This window comes from Rhinichthys klamathensis, unplaced genomic scaffold (genome assembly GCF_029890125.1).
Source record: "Rhinichthys klamathensis goyatoka isolate OS25496 unplaced genomic scaffold, OSU_Roscu_1.1 h1tg000618l_1, whole genome shotgun sequence".
NCBI classification, from domain to species: domain Eukaryota; kingdom Metazoa; phylum Chordata; class Actinopteri; order Cypriniformes; family Leuciscidae; genus Rhinichthys; species Rhinichthys klamathensis.
Genome location: NW_026607070.1, coordinates 451,350 through 468,228, shown reverse-complemented (window position 1 = coordinate 468,228; position 16,879 = coordinate 451,350). Strand labels below are relative to the sequence as shown.

General features: G+C 37.7%; 1 long non-coding RNA gene across 1 annotated transcript; it reads right to left on the bottom strand.

Annotated features, from left to right (window-relative positions):
* Nucleotides 1-452: 452 nt before the first annotated feature.
* LOC130076015 (uncharacterized) lies at nucleotides 453-16,694 on the bottom strand. Its single transcript, XR_008805593.1, has 3 exons — nucleotides 16,642-16,694; nucleotides 16,085-16,193; nucleotides 453-667 (listed from the first exon to the last, which is right to left on the bottom strand). It is a non-coding gene; the product is annotated as an uncharacterized LOC130076015 (long non-coding RNA).
* Nucleotides 16,695-16,879: the final 185 nt, after the last annotated feature.

Sequence of the window (16,879 nt, the reverse complement as noted above, 5' to 3'; positions counted from 1 at the left end):
TTAGAGTTTTGAGAATGTAATTTCTGTTTCAAGAAATGAGCCAAACCAATGGAGAAAAACTGTAATTTAAGTCAATGACTGGGAGATTTTATTGAAAATTTGTTATGTACATTCGAAAAACAGCCATGAATAAATTTTACCCCGTTCTAGTGTCAGATTTTTCTGATGAATCCTCCACTACGTTAGAAAGAAGAGTTGGATATTTGTTAAAGAACTCTGATCATTCGGCCATTTCATTTTCATTTAAAAAAAGACTTGTTAATGCCAAGAGAGTGTTAAAAGGACTCAGTTCCATTTTGAATGACCAAAAGAGCATTTTCAACTTTACTAACACTGTAAATGGACCTTAGCAGGAAAAAACAAAATGGTTTGTGGATAAACAAGTGGGCTTCAGTATTCAGTATGCACGTGTCAAACCCAAATCAACAGAAACGTAGTGAACTGAAGCAATACCTGCTGAAACAGGAGTACTCTCCGCTGTGGACAAGCTCGGCTGGAAGGAACCACAGTGCGTTGTCCTTAACGGTTATTCCAGTGATATTTCCCAAGCTCTGACTGGGAACACGACTCCAGCTCACATTCTGACGGTTTCTATCGCACTGAAGATTAAATACAAGACCAGCAACGAAGTTAGCTGATCTGCGATGCGTCATGTGCATCTTCATCTCTTCAAGAGGAAAACATGAAAAGAAATTTGTCATTGAGAGACTAATTATTGTTTTAATACATGTGTAGAAGACAGTTTTCAAATGACAGGAGTACTAGTTATTCCATGTCATTCAACCCTGAATTACTTTTGCACTTATGGTTAGCACACCATTAGTTGAAGAACATCAGGGTCAGGACAAATGTAGGGTTGCTGACCGTTCCGTATGAAACAGTGTTGATCTGTATGAAACAGTGTTGATCTGTATGAAACACTGTTGATCTGTATGAAACACTGTTGATCTGTATGAAACACTGTTGATCTGTATGAAACACTGTTGATCTGTAGAAACAGTGTTGATCTGTATGAAACAGTGTTGATCTGTATGAAACAGTGTTGATCTGTAGAAAAAGTGTTGATCTGTATGAAACAGTGTTGATCTGTATGAAACAGTGTTGATCTGTATGAAACAATGTTGATCTGTATGAAACAGTGTTGATCTGTAGAAACAGTGTTGATCTTTATGAAACAGTGTTGATCTGTAGAAACAGTGTTGATCTTTATGAAACAGTGTTGATCTGTATGAAACAGTGTTGATCGGTAGAAACAGTGTTGATCTGTATGAAACAGTGTTGATCTTTATGAAACAGTGTTGATCTGTATGAAACAGTGTTGATCTGTATAAAACAGTGTTGATCTTTATGAAACAGTGTTGATCTGTATGAAACAGTGTTGATCTGTATGAAACAGTGTTGATCTGTATGAAACAGTGTTGATCTGTATAAAACAGTGTTGATCTGTATGAAACAGTGTTGATCTGTATGAAACAGTGTTGATCTGTATGAAACAGTGTTGATCTGTATGAAACAGTGTTGATCTGTATGAAACAGTGTTGATCGGTAGAAACAGTGTTGATCTGTATGAAACAGTGTTGATCTGTATGAAACAGTGTTGATCTGTATGAAACAGTGTTGATCGGTAGAAACAGCGTTGATCTGTATGAAACAGCGTTGATCTGTATGAAACAGTGTTAATCTGTAGAAACAGTGTTGATCTGTATGGAACAGTGTTGATCAGTATGAAACAGTGTTGATCTGTATGAAACAGTGTTGATCTGTATGAAACAGTGTTGATCTGTATGAAACAGTGTTGATCTGTATGAAACAGTGTTGATCTGTATGAAACAGTGTTGATCTGTATGAAACAGTGTTGATCTGTATGGAACAGTGTTGATCTGTATGGAACAGTGTTGATCTGTATGAAACAGTGTTGATCTGTATGAAACAGTGTTGATCGGTAGAAACAGTGTTGATCTGTATGAAACAGTGTTGATCTGTAGAAACAGTGTTGATCTGTATGAAACAGTGTTGATCTGTATGAAACCGTGTTGATCTGTATGAAACCGTGTTGATCTGTATGAAACAGTGTTGATCTGTAGAAACAGTGTTGATCTGTAGAAACAGTGTTGATCTGTATGAAACAGTGTTGATCTGTATGAAACAGTGTTGATCTGTATGAAACAGTGTTGATCTGTATGAAACAGTGCTGATCTGTATGAAACCGTGTTGATCTGTAGAAACAGTGTTGATCTGTAGAAACAGTGTTGATCTGTATGAAACAGTGTTGATCTGTATGAAACAGTGTTGATCTGTAGAAACAGTGTTGATCTGTATGGAACAGTGTTGATCTGTAGAAACAGTATTGATCTGTATGAAACAGTGTTGATCTGTATGAAACAGTATTGATCGGTAGAAACAGTTTTGATCTGTATGAAACAGTGTTGATCTGTAGAAACAGTGTTGATCTGTAGAAACAGTGTTGATCTGTATGCAACAGTGTTGATCTGTAGAAACAGTGTCGATCGGTAGAAACAGTGTCGATCGGTAGAAACAGTGTTGATCTGTAGAAACAGTGTTGATCTGTAGAAACAGTGTTGATCTGTATGAAACAGTGTTGATCTGCATGAAACAGTGTTGATCTGCATGAAACAGTGTTGATCTGCATGAAACAGTGTTGATCTGCATGAAACAGTCTTGATTTGTATGAAACAGTGTTGATCTGCAGAAACAGTGTTAATCTGTATGAAACAGTGTTGATCTGTATGAAACAGTGTTGATCTGTAGAAACAGTGTTGATCTGTATGAAACAGTGTTGATCCGTATGAAACAGTGTTGATCGGTAGAAACAGTGTTGATCGGTATGAAACAGTGTTGATCTGTATGAAACAGTGTTGATCGGTAGAAACAGTGTTGATTGGTATGAAACAGTGTTGATCTGTATGAAACAGTGTTGATCTGTAGAAACAGTGTTGATCTGTAGAAACAGTGTTGATCTGTATGAAACAGTGTTGATCTGTAGAAACAGTGTTGATCTGTATGAAACAGTGTTGATCCGTATGAAACAGTGTTGATCGGTATGAAACAGTGTTGATCTGTAGAAACAGTGTTGATCTGTATGAAACAGTGTTGATCCGTATGAAACAGTGTTGATCTGTATGAAACAGTGTTGATCCGTATGAAACAGTGTTGATCGGTAGAAACAGTGTTGATCGGTATGAAACAGTGTTGATCGGTAGAAACAGTGTTGATCTGTATGAAACAGTGTTGATCGGTAGAAACAGTGTTGATTGGTATGAAACAGTGTTGATCTGTAGAAACAGTGTTGATCTGTAGAAACAATGTTGATCTGTAGAAACAGTGTTGATCTGTATGAAACAGTGTTGATCTGTAGAAACAGTGTTGATCTGTAGAAACAGTGTTGATCTGTATGAAACAGTGTTGATCTGTAGAAACAGTGTTGATCTGTATGAAACAGTGTTGATCCGTATGAAACAGTGTTGATCTGTATGAAACAGTGTTGATCTGTATGAAACAGTGTTGATCTGTATGAAACAGTGTTGATCTGTATGAAACAGTGTTGATCTGTATGAAACAGTGTTGATCTGTATGAAACAGTGTTGATCTGTATGAAACAGTGTTGATCTGTAGAAACAGTGTTGATCTGTAGAAACAGTGTTGATCGGTAGAAACAGTGTTGATCGGTAGAAACGGTGTTGATCTGTATGAAAGTGTTGATCTGTATGAAACAGTGTTGATCGGTAGAAACAGTGTTGATCTGTATGAAACAGTGTTGATGTATGAAACAGTGTTGATCTGTAGAAACAGTGTTGATCTGTATGAAACAGTGTTGATCTGTATGAAAGTGTTGATCTGTATGAAACAGTGTTGTGTTGATCTGTATGAAACAGTGTTGTGTTGATCTGTATGAAACAGTGTTGATCTGTATGAAACAGTGTTGATCTGTATGAAACAGTGTTGTGTTGATCTGTATGAAACAGTGTTGATCTGTATGAAACAGTGTTGATCTGTATGAAACAGTGTTGATCTGTATGAAACAGTGTTGATCTGTATGAAACAGTGTTGATCTGTATGAAACAGTGTTGATCTGTAGAAACAGTGTTGATCTGTATGAAACAGTGTTGATCTGTATGAAACAGTGTTGATCGGTAGAAACAGTGTTGATCTGTATGAAACAGTGTTGATCTGTATGAAACAGTGTTGATCTGTAGAAACAGTGTTGATCTGTATGAAACAGTGTTGATCTGTATGAAACAGTGTTGATCTGTAGAAACAGTGTTGATCGGTAGAAACAGTGTTGATCTGTATGAAACAGTGTTGATCTGTATGAAACAGAGTTCATCTGTATGAAACAGAGTTGATCTGTATGAAACAGTGTTGATCTGTATGAAACAGCGTTGATCTGTAGAAACAGTGTTGATCGGTAGAAACAGTGTTGATCGGTAGAAACAGTGTTGATCTGTATGAAACAGTGTTGATCTGTATGAAACAGTGTTGATCTGTATGAAACAGTGTTGATCTGTAGAAACAGTGTTGATCTGTAGAAACAGTGTTGATCGGTAGAAACAGTGTTGATCGGTAGAAACAGTGTTGATCTGTATGAAAGTGTTGATCTGTATGAAACAGTGTTGATCGGTAGAAACAGTGTTGATCTGTATGAAACAGTGTTGATCTGTATGAAAGTGTTGATCTGTATGAAACAGTGTTGATCGGTAGAAACAGTGTTGATCTGTATGAAACAGTGTTGATCGGTAGAAACAGTGTTGATCTGTATGAAACAGTGTTGATCTGTATGAAACAGTGTTGATCTGTAGAAACAGTGTTGATCTGTATGAAACAGTGTTGATCTGTATGAAACAGTGTTGATCTGTATGAAACAGTGTTGATCTGTAGAAACAGTGTTGATCGGTAGAAACAGTGTTGATCTGTATGAAACAGTGTTGATCTGTATGAAACAGTGTTGATCTGTATGAAACAGTGTTGATCTGTAGAAACAGTGTTGATCGGTAGAAACAGTGTTGATCTGTATGAAACAGTGTTGATCTGTATGAAACAGAGTTGATCTGTATGAAACAGAGTTGATCTGTATGAAACAGTGTTGATCTGTATGAAACAGCGTTGATCTGTAGAAACAGTGTTGATCGGTAGAAACAGTGTTGATCGGTAGAAACAGTGTTGATCTGTATGAAACAGTGTTGATCTGTATGAAACAGTGTTGATCTGTATGAAACAGTGTTGATCTGTAGAAACAGTGTTGATCTGTAGAAACAGTGTTGATCGGTAGAAACAGTGTTGATCGGTAGAAACAGTGTTGATCTGTATGAAAGTGTTGATCTGTATGAAACAGTGTTGATCGGTAGAAACAGTGTTGATCTGTATGAAACAGTGTTGATGTATGAAACAGTGTTGATCTGTAGAAACAGTGTTGATCTGTATGAAACAGTGTTGATCTGTATGAAAGTGTTGATCTGTATGAAACAGTGTTGTGTTGATCTGTATGAAACAGTGTTGTGTTGATCTGTATGAAACAGTGTTGATCTGTATGAAACAGTGTTGATCTGTATGAAACAGTTGAAGGGTTGGTCAAAATCCCTTGCCTCTTCAAATACATATATAATCATATATCATTTTGAATGGTTATATACTTCCTTTATAAAAATCAATAATCAAATATATTCATTATCACATAATAATTTTTATATTCTTGTGCTTGTGAAATTATATTTTCTTAAATGCATGGATGCAAGTAACCAGTTTCTTTTAGGTGCATTCCAATCTTACTTTGAGATTGCACTTAGTACACGCAGGACACGAAGGCCACGGAACCCACAAGGCCGTTTGTCTCTTTCTCTGGGATCAGTAGAAAGGTTAGAGGGTCCTAAAGGCAGCGTGGGCACATATGATTCTTCGCTGGACATATGGTCAAGCTATATTGAGCGTTACTATCAAACTTGAATTGTTGTATTAAAATGTATTCTTTCCAGTATATTTCCTTCCTTGGGAGTAAATGTCAGTTATCTGTTTTTCTCCCAAACGAGTGAATGTTTTAGCATTATGTTTTGGTATACTTAACTGATAATAAGGAGCTCAGACTCTCTTCAGCCTTGATGGGAGCTGTTATTTGCTAGTGTCTGTTATTTGTGTGTGTGTGCGTATGACATTCTATGTAGGTTCTGGACGTTCGGACCAGACACCCCGGCGCCCTTCTCTAACCTGCGAGGCCACCACAGACCTAAATCCAATGAGTGGACGACAACTATCTTTACTAATGGCGATAGGCACCCCTATCTCCTCACATGTGTTAAATTGTTTAGGCTTTCATGTTTCTTAGCCAATGAGAATCATTCAACCTGTAAGCAATGACGTAGCTTAGACCTTGGAAATGGTATAACTGCTGTGATCTTTGTAACTGTAAGTGGGGCGGCCTACGAACTCCTGTGGGAGTCTTGAAGCTGACTTCTGCTGATGAAAATGCAAACTATCTTCAGTAAAACTTTTCTTTAATTTTTTTATAAGTCTGACTCCGGGTCTTCATTCTTCATATCTGGTTCTGGGTCTTTGACTGTATACCCCTTACAGTTATGGTGGAGGATGCGCTGGCAATTATTCTCGGTGACACCCCTGGCAAATCAACAAACAAGGTAGTAAGCTTTTGTTAATTGTTAGGGCTGTCTGACTGGAAGAGATTTTGAAGGAGAGCGGGAGAGCTTCACTCCGATGAGGCGAGTGAAGCTTCACTCCGATGAGGCGAGTGAAGGAGTAAGTTAATTATACTGCTGACAGTATAAGAAGTCGCTGAGAGCGTCGTTAAGGGTAACGGCAGCAGACAGCGCAAGCGAAGCGTGCTCTGTGGGGGCCCCGCTGGGCATTAATGGTGTAGCACCACCCCAGCAGAGCACGTCCCTGGGCTAGAGGTCCAGTGGCACCGTAAACCTGCTCAATCTCTTCCATCTCAGATAGGGGATCCCCGAACTTAGTGAAGTGAATCAGGCAGTTAGGGATACTAACAATAATAGGGTTGTTTGCCAGGGATGCATCAGGAACAATTCCGAGAGAAAATTTTAAAAAGTTGTGACCCAAATTGGCATGGACCAGTATATGTAACTGTGATTTTGGAGTATACTTTGCAGTTTCATCACGCAGAAGCCAAGCTATGTTGTTCAAAGATCGCCGCCTCCATTTCTGCAATAACTTCAGGTGAGTATGAACCATGATTAAGATATGGCAGAAAAATGTAATAACTTAATCAGTAACCTGAAGAGTCCTGAAACAAATAGTGAGTCAGGAAAAGCAAACGCTGTAAGCAGCTGTGCTCTAAAGCCCTCACTTTAAATAAATTTGCAGAAATGATTAAGTAAATGGTAGTCAGGATTTTGATTCTGATTGGAAATTTAAACAACTTGACTGGCTACAAACAAACAAAGAAACTGAAAAATTAAAATGTTTAGCCTCGTATTGCTTACGGTGATTACAAGAAGCAAGTGAAAGAAATTCTGGGTCTGGGATAATTTCCCTCGACAAGCGACTAAAGTTAAACAGACACTTTGTGAAAACAACTTAGAATATTTTGCAGCTTATGAAGATTAATGTTCTGCCAATAATAATGATGAAGATTATGATTGGGCTATTATGATTAAATCCGCCACTGGTGGACTGTAAAAGAATACAGAGAACTGCTTAATCAGTAGCTCTGTTTGCATTCCTGAATGGGACACACTGTTTCAAGGGTGTGATGTAGAGTCCTGCGCGGGACTGTTTTCTTCATCCCGCTCCCGCCCGCGCCCGCCGAATTTTTGACCATAACCGCCCGCTCCCGCAACGTATGTGTTACACTCCCGCCCGCTCCCGCAATATGTATGTCCACTCCCGCCCGCACCCGCAAAACTCGGAGAATTTATTCCCGCACAATAATAGAGATGCACTGACTTTGTGTCTTCTCCCGTCCCGCAGGAAAAAAACGCGTATTTGTATTGCTATTGTTAAAGAGATTCATGGGGTTGTTGGTTTCGTTTCCCTGGCCTGCATGTATTCTGACGCACTGATCAGGAAGATGAATAGTAAATGTCAGACTTGCCTTGCTCAGGTTGTGTGCTGTAAATACCTCGTTTAAGGTTCTTTTCCACATCATTGACATCTCCATCATGTCGTTAGGCTACCTCCCAATCCCGCAGGGGTTTTATTTGTCCGCCCATTCCCGCCCGCAGCAAAGTTCAAACCGCCCGCTCCCGCGAGATTTGCGTTGGGTCCCGCGGGACCCGGCGGGACTCAATCCCAATGCAGCCCTCTAGTGTGATGCTGTAGTTGAGGCTGAAACAAATTCACCAGATGACAGAGAGTGTCTTGATTGTGGTCAGTAGGGCCATTTAACACGTGACACATTTCTGGTAATAATGTGAGTTTGAAAGTAGATTAGTGTTTAAATGACGATATTAAAGTTGTCGTCTGAGAAAGAACAAGAGATAAAACAGGGTCAAAAGATTGAAGTCTTAAAGTGAACCCTTTTGAAGAAAAGATCTATAATAGTAATTTTTATAAGTTGATGTAAAATTAATGACTCCAACAAATGTGAGTTGCAAAATATATCAAAGTAACTTAAAGGATGATTGTGTTGTAATTAAACATTTTAAAAAGGTTTTAGATGATATAGAGAGACTAATCTCACAGATGATTTACAATAACTGCAAAAGTATCACAAGCAGAGAGTGCTTGCCTCGTCAAACTTAGTGTGAATCCTAATTGGAGATTGATAAACTCCAAGAGAAAACTGAAGTCAAATATTAAACTATGGTTGAGAACTTGACAATTAAAATTGAGATTGAGAAATGTGAAACGTTATTGAGAACTAGAATAATTATTTTTATGTAAAACAAATAAGCAGAAGCCGTACTGAATTAACAGTTGCTAAATGCTGATTAAACAAACAGCTTGAAAAGTTGACCATGAAAGAACTAGAAGCTGATGTTTAGTTTTCAAAAGATAAGTTTGTTATTGGCTGTAATGAAACAGTTTGCTTATCTGAATCTGATGTGTGCTGTGGCTGAAACTGCCAGTGCAACAGACTCAATCTGAGTGGAAATTTGTAATGCCTAAATTTCCTGATGTGTGGGCAAAAGACAAATATAAATAATATGTTTATTTGAAACCGTATGTAATATCTGGCAAAGATGCCTTAAGCTGGGATAGAGTTAAAAGATGATAGATAAATGTTTGATGTTAGAAGTATATGAGAGAGCAGTGTACCATCCAATAGAGTCTCAGAGTCTCTCTCATTCAATGAGTCAGCTAAAAACTGGTATCTGTGATAATGTGTAAAGCACAGTGTTTCAGTTGAAGGATCATAGACACAGAGATGTTTTAAAAATAAAACTGAATGACTTTAAAGAAGTATTTAAAATAATAATACAGATAGAGATGACATTTTGATTAGGTTAATTTAGGACCAGTAACTTCTTTGTCTGATCTTAGTCCCCACCATGAAACGGGGGAGGGGCCGACGGAAATGTACACTGAATGTACGGTTGTGATCTAAATTCACTGAGTATAATCCAAGTAGCTAGGTTGCTGCTTTTAAGATAGTTAATGGATTTAAGTGATTAAATACTGTTGTTATTAATCTGTCTCCCTATGTGAACACTATTAGGCAATCCGAATGGCTCTGGTGACTCTTGAACGTGCCTTTCCTAAGCTCTAGAAAACAGCTGAGTTCTGTTGAAGCAAACAGCCTGTGATGGGAAAGAGCGGTCACCAGTGGGCACGAGTGGCTACTCAATGACGGGTAAGACCTTCTATTGGCCAGACAGGGGGCAACCCAAGCCAGAGTGGATCACGTAAAGTCACTGGGCATCTCAAGATGGAGGTGTTTATGTGAGAAAGGTATGAGAGTGGAGCGGATGACTGTGAGGCCAGCAGCATCCTTTATCGTTAGGGCGGATGAGCTGTGAGGAGTTACAGACAGTCTGACCCCGAAACGTGAGTGTTCCTCGAATACCAATCACCAGAAACCGCATTCATTGTATGGCTTGTTTTTTTATTGTGACAAGCGTCTGCAAATATGCCAGGGGAAAACACCCTGATGGAGATTATAGATAAAGGGCTAACAGGAGTGGGCGAGCAGGAGCCAGCTGAGGCCATTGAGTGATTCCCATTAGTTGTTGTGGAGACAGTAGCAAAACTTTTTATGTACTGGTTTGCCTTATGGGCAAGGAAAATCATAGTGTTGATTTTGAACTAATAGGTCTATGACATAGTTTTAACTCCTGAAGGTCGTTAGACATGGTGGTGGCTAAAGATGAAGACAGCTCTTGTAGATTTGAGAAAAGTCTGGATAACAAGGTGAATGGTCAAAGGTTATTGTAATTAATTTAATATTACATTTTGTCTAAGTTACAGCCTTAGAAGGCTGTTGAAAAAGATTATTTATTTATAGTGAGAGAGACTGCTTGAGCAGAGGAAGGGATGGTAACTGTGTCTGTCTTTCCATTATCGGCCTGCTAGAGCAAGCTGAAGCAAAATAATGATAATGAAACAAAACAACCCAGCTGACCTTGTTAAATTCTAATGAATAATGAACAAGACATGCTTTGAAACTGGTTGGGAGACCATGTAAAATTAGGTAGAAGCTACCGGAAAATGGGAAGTTTAAAATCTTATTTAAAATTTAAATCTTTTAGCAATAATATAAAGAAAAATTAATATTGAAAATGAGCAGTTAACATATGTGTGTCTAGTATGAGTGCGTGTGATGGTGACAGCACTTTATGTCTTGTATGTGTTAGTTTGGGGTACTATTATTTCCTGATTTTGAGGATATTGTGTCATTAACCTCCGGAATTAGTGTTTTATCATTACAGATGGGTTAAGTGAAATGACCAACTTTAGAAAAGTTGATAATTCTAAGTCAATCTGATGAAAAGACAATGCAGAACATGGGACGAGCTTTAATTGGAGTGGTTTTCCAGCTCTGTCTGCTATTGGTAATTATGAATGCTTTTGTCATTTATGATATTGAACTGAATTACTCTCTGGATTAGTATTTTATATAAATTGGAATTGTAAAGAAGATTGCCGTCCATTCTGGGGTAAAACTCTTGTCTAAATTCAACTGAGGGTCTAAATTTAAATAGACAACTAGGTGGGATCATAAGGATAAACGTAAAAAAAAAAAATATATATATATATATAGACTTGACGGCAGAGAGACAAAGTGACACATTGGCTAAGTCACTATCCAAATTATCCAGAGTGAGCTCCCTCATTTTTTTTATTGAAAGGCCGGAGGGCGAACAAAGAAGGAGTGAATATAACTTCTAAAAAGAAAAGGTTTTATTTCTCAATCCCTTCAATGTATGTATGACATTAGATGTCTAAGAAAACTACAATTTAATAAAGGTAAAAAGAGAAAGCAGCTATATGGCTGTGGGCTGGGATCTGAGTAACATAATATTTTGGTTTCTGTAAAACTGTAAAGATAAGTGGAACTGAGACAAATACTGTGAGAAGTAGTTATAATGAAAAATAAAGTTGAAGTTAATGATAAGAAAACAAGAGTATTGAAGAATTAATAAAATACCATGATTCCCCTAACGAGGGAACTTTAAGTGTCACTAGGCTGACAGTGGTGAGAGACTCGGATGCAGAAGGAACTGGCATGTAGGGCAAGATGGAAGAAATATAGTAGAAAAAAATGTATGTTATGAAAATACAATTTCTGATAGGATTTATGGAAGTCAAATTAAGTTTAAATGGTATGAAAAAGTGAGTTTCAAAATAAAAACAATAAGACATTGTATGATTGACAGGGATTCAAGTGATATAAGGATAAGGAATGAACAAAAGCTTTATTAAGCAGAATGGGGAACGATCCTATATTTTAGTGGTTAAATAATGACTGAAATGATGATGTGAATTTGTTTTATTTTATTTCTATTTTTGAAACAAACAAAAAAGGGTATAAGATGTTATACAATTAAAATGGTACATGCTATGTGACTGTAAACTGAAGGATGATTTCAGTAAAGACTTAAAGTGCTTACATCGATTATTATGGGTCTTAATTATTAATATTTTATTGTTTGTTGTTTATTTTTAGTTAGACAACCATTGTGTTTTAAACCTAAAGGGTCTATAAAAGGGGTAGTGAAAATAATGGATTAACCATCCAACTTTGTTTATAATAAAAGGATTTGGAAATCATAATTTTATAAATAAAAAAAACTAGTGCATATATTCTGGTACTCATGATTATAGACAATGTCTTTATTTAGGATCTGAGTAGTGACTGTGGATCTAGCCCATGCTCGGAATACAGCAATAGTGCTTGCTTATTTAGCCTGGCTTCCAAAGAAAAAATATGTACTTGTTTCGTAATCAGTTATGTGTTTTATAAAATTTTAACCTGACTGATAAACTGAGGAAGAATGACATTGATGTCCTGTTGTGAGTGGAAGGTGGGAGAGCCTCTTAATGGGGACTGGAATTTTTAGTATCCAGCATGTCCATGACGAGGTGAAGAGACAAGTGTGACCCGGCAGGGGAGCATGCGTCACCACTCCTCCCTTCCGTAGTGACCTCACTGGTTAGACCAGACGTGGCGGTATTGGACCCCACATTGGTCTAAAACGGGGGACTGAAGGGTTGGTCAAAATCCCTTGCCTCTTCAAATACATATATAATCATATATCATTTTGAATGGTTATATACTTCCTTTATAAAAATCAATAATCAAATATATTCATTATCACATAATAATTTTTATATTCTTGTGCTTGTGAAATTATATTTTCTTAAATGCATGGATGCAAGTAACCAGTTTCTTTTAGGTGCATTCCAATCTTACTTTGAGATTGCACTTAGTACACGCAGGACACGAAGGCCACGGAACCCACAAGGCCGTTTGTCTCTTTCTCTGGGATCAGTAGAAAGGTTAGAGGGTCCTAAAGGCAGCGTGGGCACATATGATTCTTCGCTGGACATATGGTCAAGCTATATTGAGCGTTACTATCAAACTTGAATTGTTGTATTAAAATGTATTCTTTCCAGTATATTTCCTTCCTTGGGAGTAAATGTCAGTTATCTGTTTTTCTCCCAAACGAGTGAATGTTTTAGCATTATGTTTTGGTATACTTAACTGATAATAAGGAGCTCAGACTCTCTTCAGCCTTGATGGGAGCTGTTATTTGCTAGTGTCTGTTATTTGTGTGTGTGTGCGTATGACATTCTATGTAGGTTCTGGACGTTCGGACCAGACACCCCGGCGCCCTTCTCTAACCTGCGAGGCCACCACAGACCTAAATCCAATGAGTGGACGACAACTATCTTTACTAATGGCGATAGGCACCCCTATCTCCTCACATGTGTTAAATTGTTTAGGCTTTCATGTTTCTTAGCCAATGAGAATCATTCAACCTGTAAGCAATGACGTAGCTTAGACCTTGGAAATGGTATAACTGCTGTGATCTTTGTAACTGTAAGTGGGGCGGCCTACGAACTCCTGTGGGAGTCTTGAAGCTGACTTCTGCTGATGAAAATGCAAACTATCTTCAGTAAAACTTTTCTTTAATTTTTTTATAAGTCTGACTCCGGGTCTTCATTCTTCATATCTGGTTCTGGGTCTTTGACTGTATACCCCTTACACAGTGTTGTGTTGATCTGTATGAAACAGTGTTGATCTGTATGAAACAGTGTTGATCTGTATGAAACAGTGTTGATCTGTATGAAACAGTGTTGATCTGTATGAAACAGTGTTGTGTTGATCTGTATGAAACAGTGTTGATCTGTATGAAACAGTGTTGATCTGTATGAACACACAGAACGGAGTTTGTCCCGTAGTGTAGCTTAGGGTATATGCACATTAAAGGGTATATTAAAGGGATTTTGTCTATGCCCAACCGTCATATCTCAAGCACCACTAGCAGCCTATACTAAATCTCTGAAATATGAATAATAATACTTTTATTAAAAACTTTTTTAATTTGGTTAAGCAAAACAAATGTGTTCATGTGTACTTATTTTGAGTGTCTCTTTTACTTCTGATAAAGAACCAAGATCCCTTATAGTTGGAAAACAATAACGCATTCAACAATTAAGAAGCACTGAAAACAGCAAGTCAAAGTATGCAGGGATGTACGCAGAGTTTTACAAATACTGAGTTCCTAAATGCTTGTTGGGGGGTTCGGGGGCAAGTCACCCTGAGAACAATTGTATTTTCCTGAACTACACATTTGAAGGTGTTTGAAGGCCAATAAAATGGATAACAGTAGCTTTAAAAGCATATGTCAGTGGGCAGTAGCATAAATTATTTGTCAAGCAGATAACATTCTGAAACATGAGAATCAGTTTAAATGTTGCAATGAATGATCCACACTAAAATGGAAATGCAGAATGTTTATGCTTATTGTTGACAATAAATAACACATTCGAAACGGGAATGGCCTTGAATAAGAAATGATTCAAGGATTATGTTGCATAGATGTTACATTTAAATCAAATGCCAATACAATCCTTCTGTGTCTAGAGACATATATGAGCAATTAGTATGCACTGTAAAACATTTCTAACCTCACAACTCAAAATTTTCTTGTGACTGGTCACATCAAAAAATTTTAATTGGCCCAAGTGAAATTCTGCAAAGTGATCAAATTAAATTTGCAGAATTTCACTTGGGCCAATTGGAAAATGTAGATGTGACCAGTCACTAGAAAATTTTGAGTTGTGAGGTTAGAAATGTTTTACAGTAATCAATGTTTTTGGACTAATCTGTTCATTTAATGGTTCAATTGCTTACTCATAAAGACAGTCACTTGTCACCACCTACTGGCTTAATGATGCAAGTTATACAAACACAGACAGTGGAGTGATACAAACAGTGAAAAATCCCAGTGCTGATACTGGTGAAATATGTAAAAAATATACACATTCGAGGTATACAAATATAGCCTATATTTATAATAATAATGGCAATATATTCAATAGGTGCTTGTGTTGTTAAATTTAGCTTATAGTTTCCACTGTCATTGGCAAAGAACATACAGTATATGTTAAATAGGAATCCAATGTAATAATGTTAATCTCATGGGCACAGTATGCAATACGTGCTCTTCCTCTCTCATCTCGATCAAATTCTCTCTTTCTCTTCTCTCAGTCTCTTTATCTTGACCTGTATATCTTCCCTTCCCATTGATACAGTCTTTGCAAACTGATTATTTCTGTCGGTCTTTTAAAACTTCTATCACACAACAGCTGTTTAGTGCACCTTAAGTTATCTCGCTCTGTATGACCGTCAACTGAAGCGTCGCGCTCGGCTCGCGCTTCTGTGAACATAAATCCCGTCTACTGTGCTTTGATTGGTCATCTCAAACATGTGGACATTGACGACGAGTGGTGTTTGAGTGCTGAATCAGCTCAGATGAGGAGGTCGGTTATCGTCGCGATGTGCGAATCATTGCAGCACCAAATTAGAGTTAATATTAAGCAATTATTTCACAACTTTAATTACACACTTAGAAAAATTACCAGGGACCTCAATGCTGGGTAGTATGTGATTTCGTACGTAGCCTATCTGTTTTTTTATTTTTATTTATTTTTTTAAACCCTAACAATAAACCTAACCGTTTTTTTTTTTTTTATTGTGTTGTGCAAATATATTATACCGTGTGTTTATGTGCACTGATTATGCTCGAGCAAAAGCGACTTATATTCTTGAGCGACTATTAGCGAAGTCTGAACTTTGAACGGAAAGTAAAAGAGGCGAAGAATACTGACCTGCTTTCAGTTGAGGAACTGAGAACACAGAACGCGTTTTAAGGTCAGCATGTAAAAGACAACATGCAACGTATGAATTGGGGGAAATTGTACATAGTTAACGCCTAGAACTGAAACTTCAACAATCACAAACTATGGTAAATTATGCAATAGCTAATAGCTAATTAATGTATAGATATTATTCATTCTTTCCCGTTTTTTGAACAACATGCGAAAGCGACAGAAACAGAAACAAACTCGAACTTGAAGTCCAAACTTTCCCCATAGAGTAACATGATCATAAATCGAAACCATTGAATTCACTGAAAACAGCTACTCTTACCTGCAAACCAAAGGGTGGATAGTAAAATCCATAGAATATAAACTGTGGAAAAGCTCATCTCGGGTTTTCGTGGCGTTTAAGGTGGTTTAACCGGTTCTAACAGCAGCGCCTGCATTGACAACAGAAAACAGAGACAAACACAATATTCATAGGCTTTAAAAGAGTGTCTGATAGAAACCTAATCCGATAGGCTACCTAACTCAATTACAAGCATGCTCTGTCATATTTCCCGTTTTCTCCCGAGAAACAAAGCAAAAGCCCCGCATTTCAGTTGGCACGCGATATTCTCTGTGCAAGTTTCATTATTTACGGTTAAAAAAAATATCATAAACGATCAATAGGAATTAAAACTTCAAAATGATGCTCAGTCTCGGGTTTTCCGTGTGATGTTTGTGTGTGACAGGGATAATTCTGAGCGAAGCATGAGGGATTTCCCCGAAGAAATATGCGTGTGTGGCACAAAGTTTAAAGTCGATATTTAGACTAAAATAACACAGAAACACAAAAGAATAGACATACAGTTTTCTTACTGAGAGTGAAGGGTTAGTGAGTCTTACCTCGAGCAGCGGATCCCACAGTAAGAGCTCAGGCTTCTCGGAATCTCCTCCAGGCTGCCACACACACACACACACACACACACACTGACCACGAAACCCTGCTTCTGCTGAACATGCGGTTTAACACGATCTAGAAACGCTTTAACCGTCAGTCTCGGTGATGCATTGCTATGCACTTTTATGTAGGCTATTCTCTATTAGGCCTACACATAATGGAAATCATTTCAGTTTTCTTTAA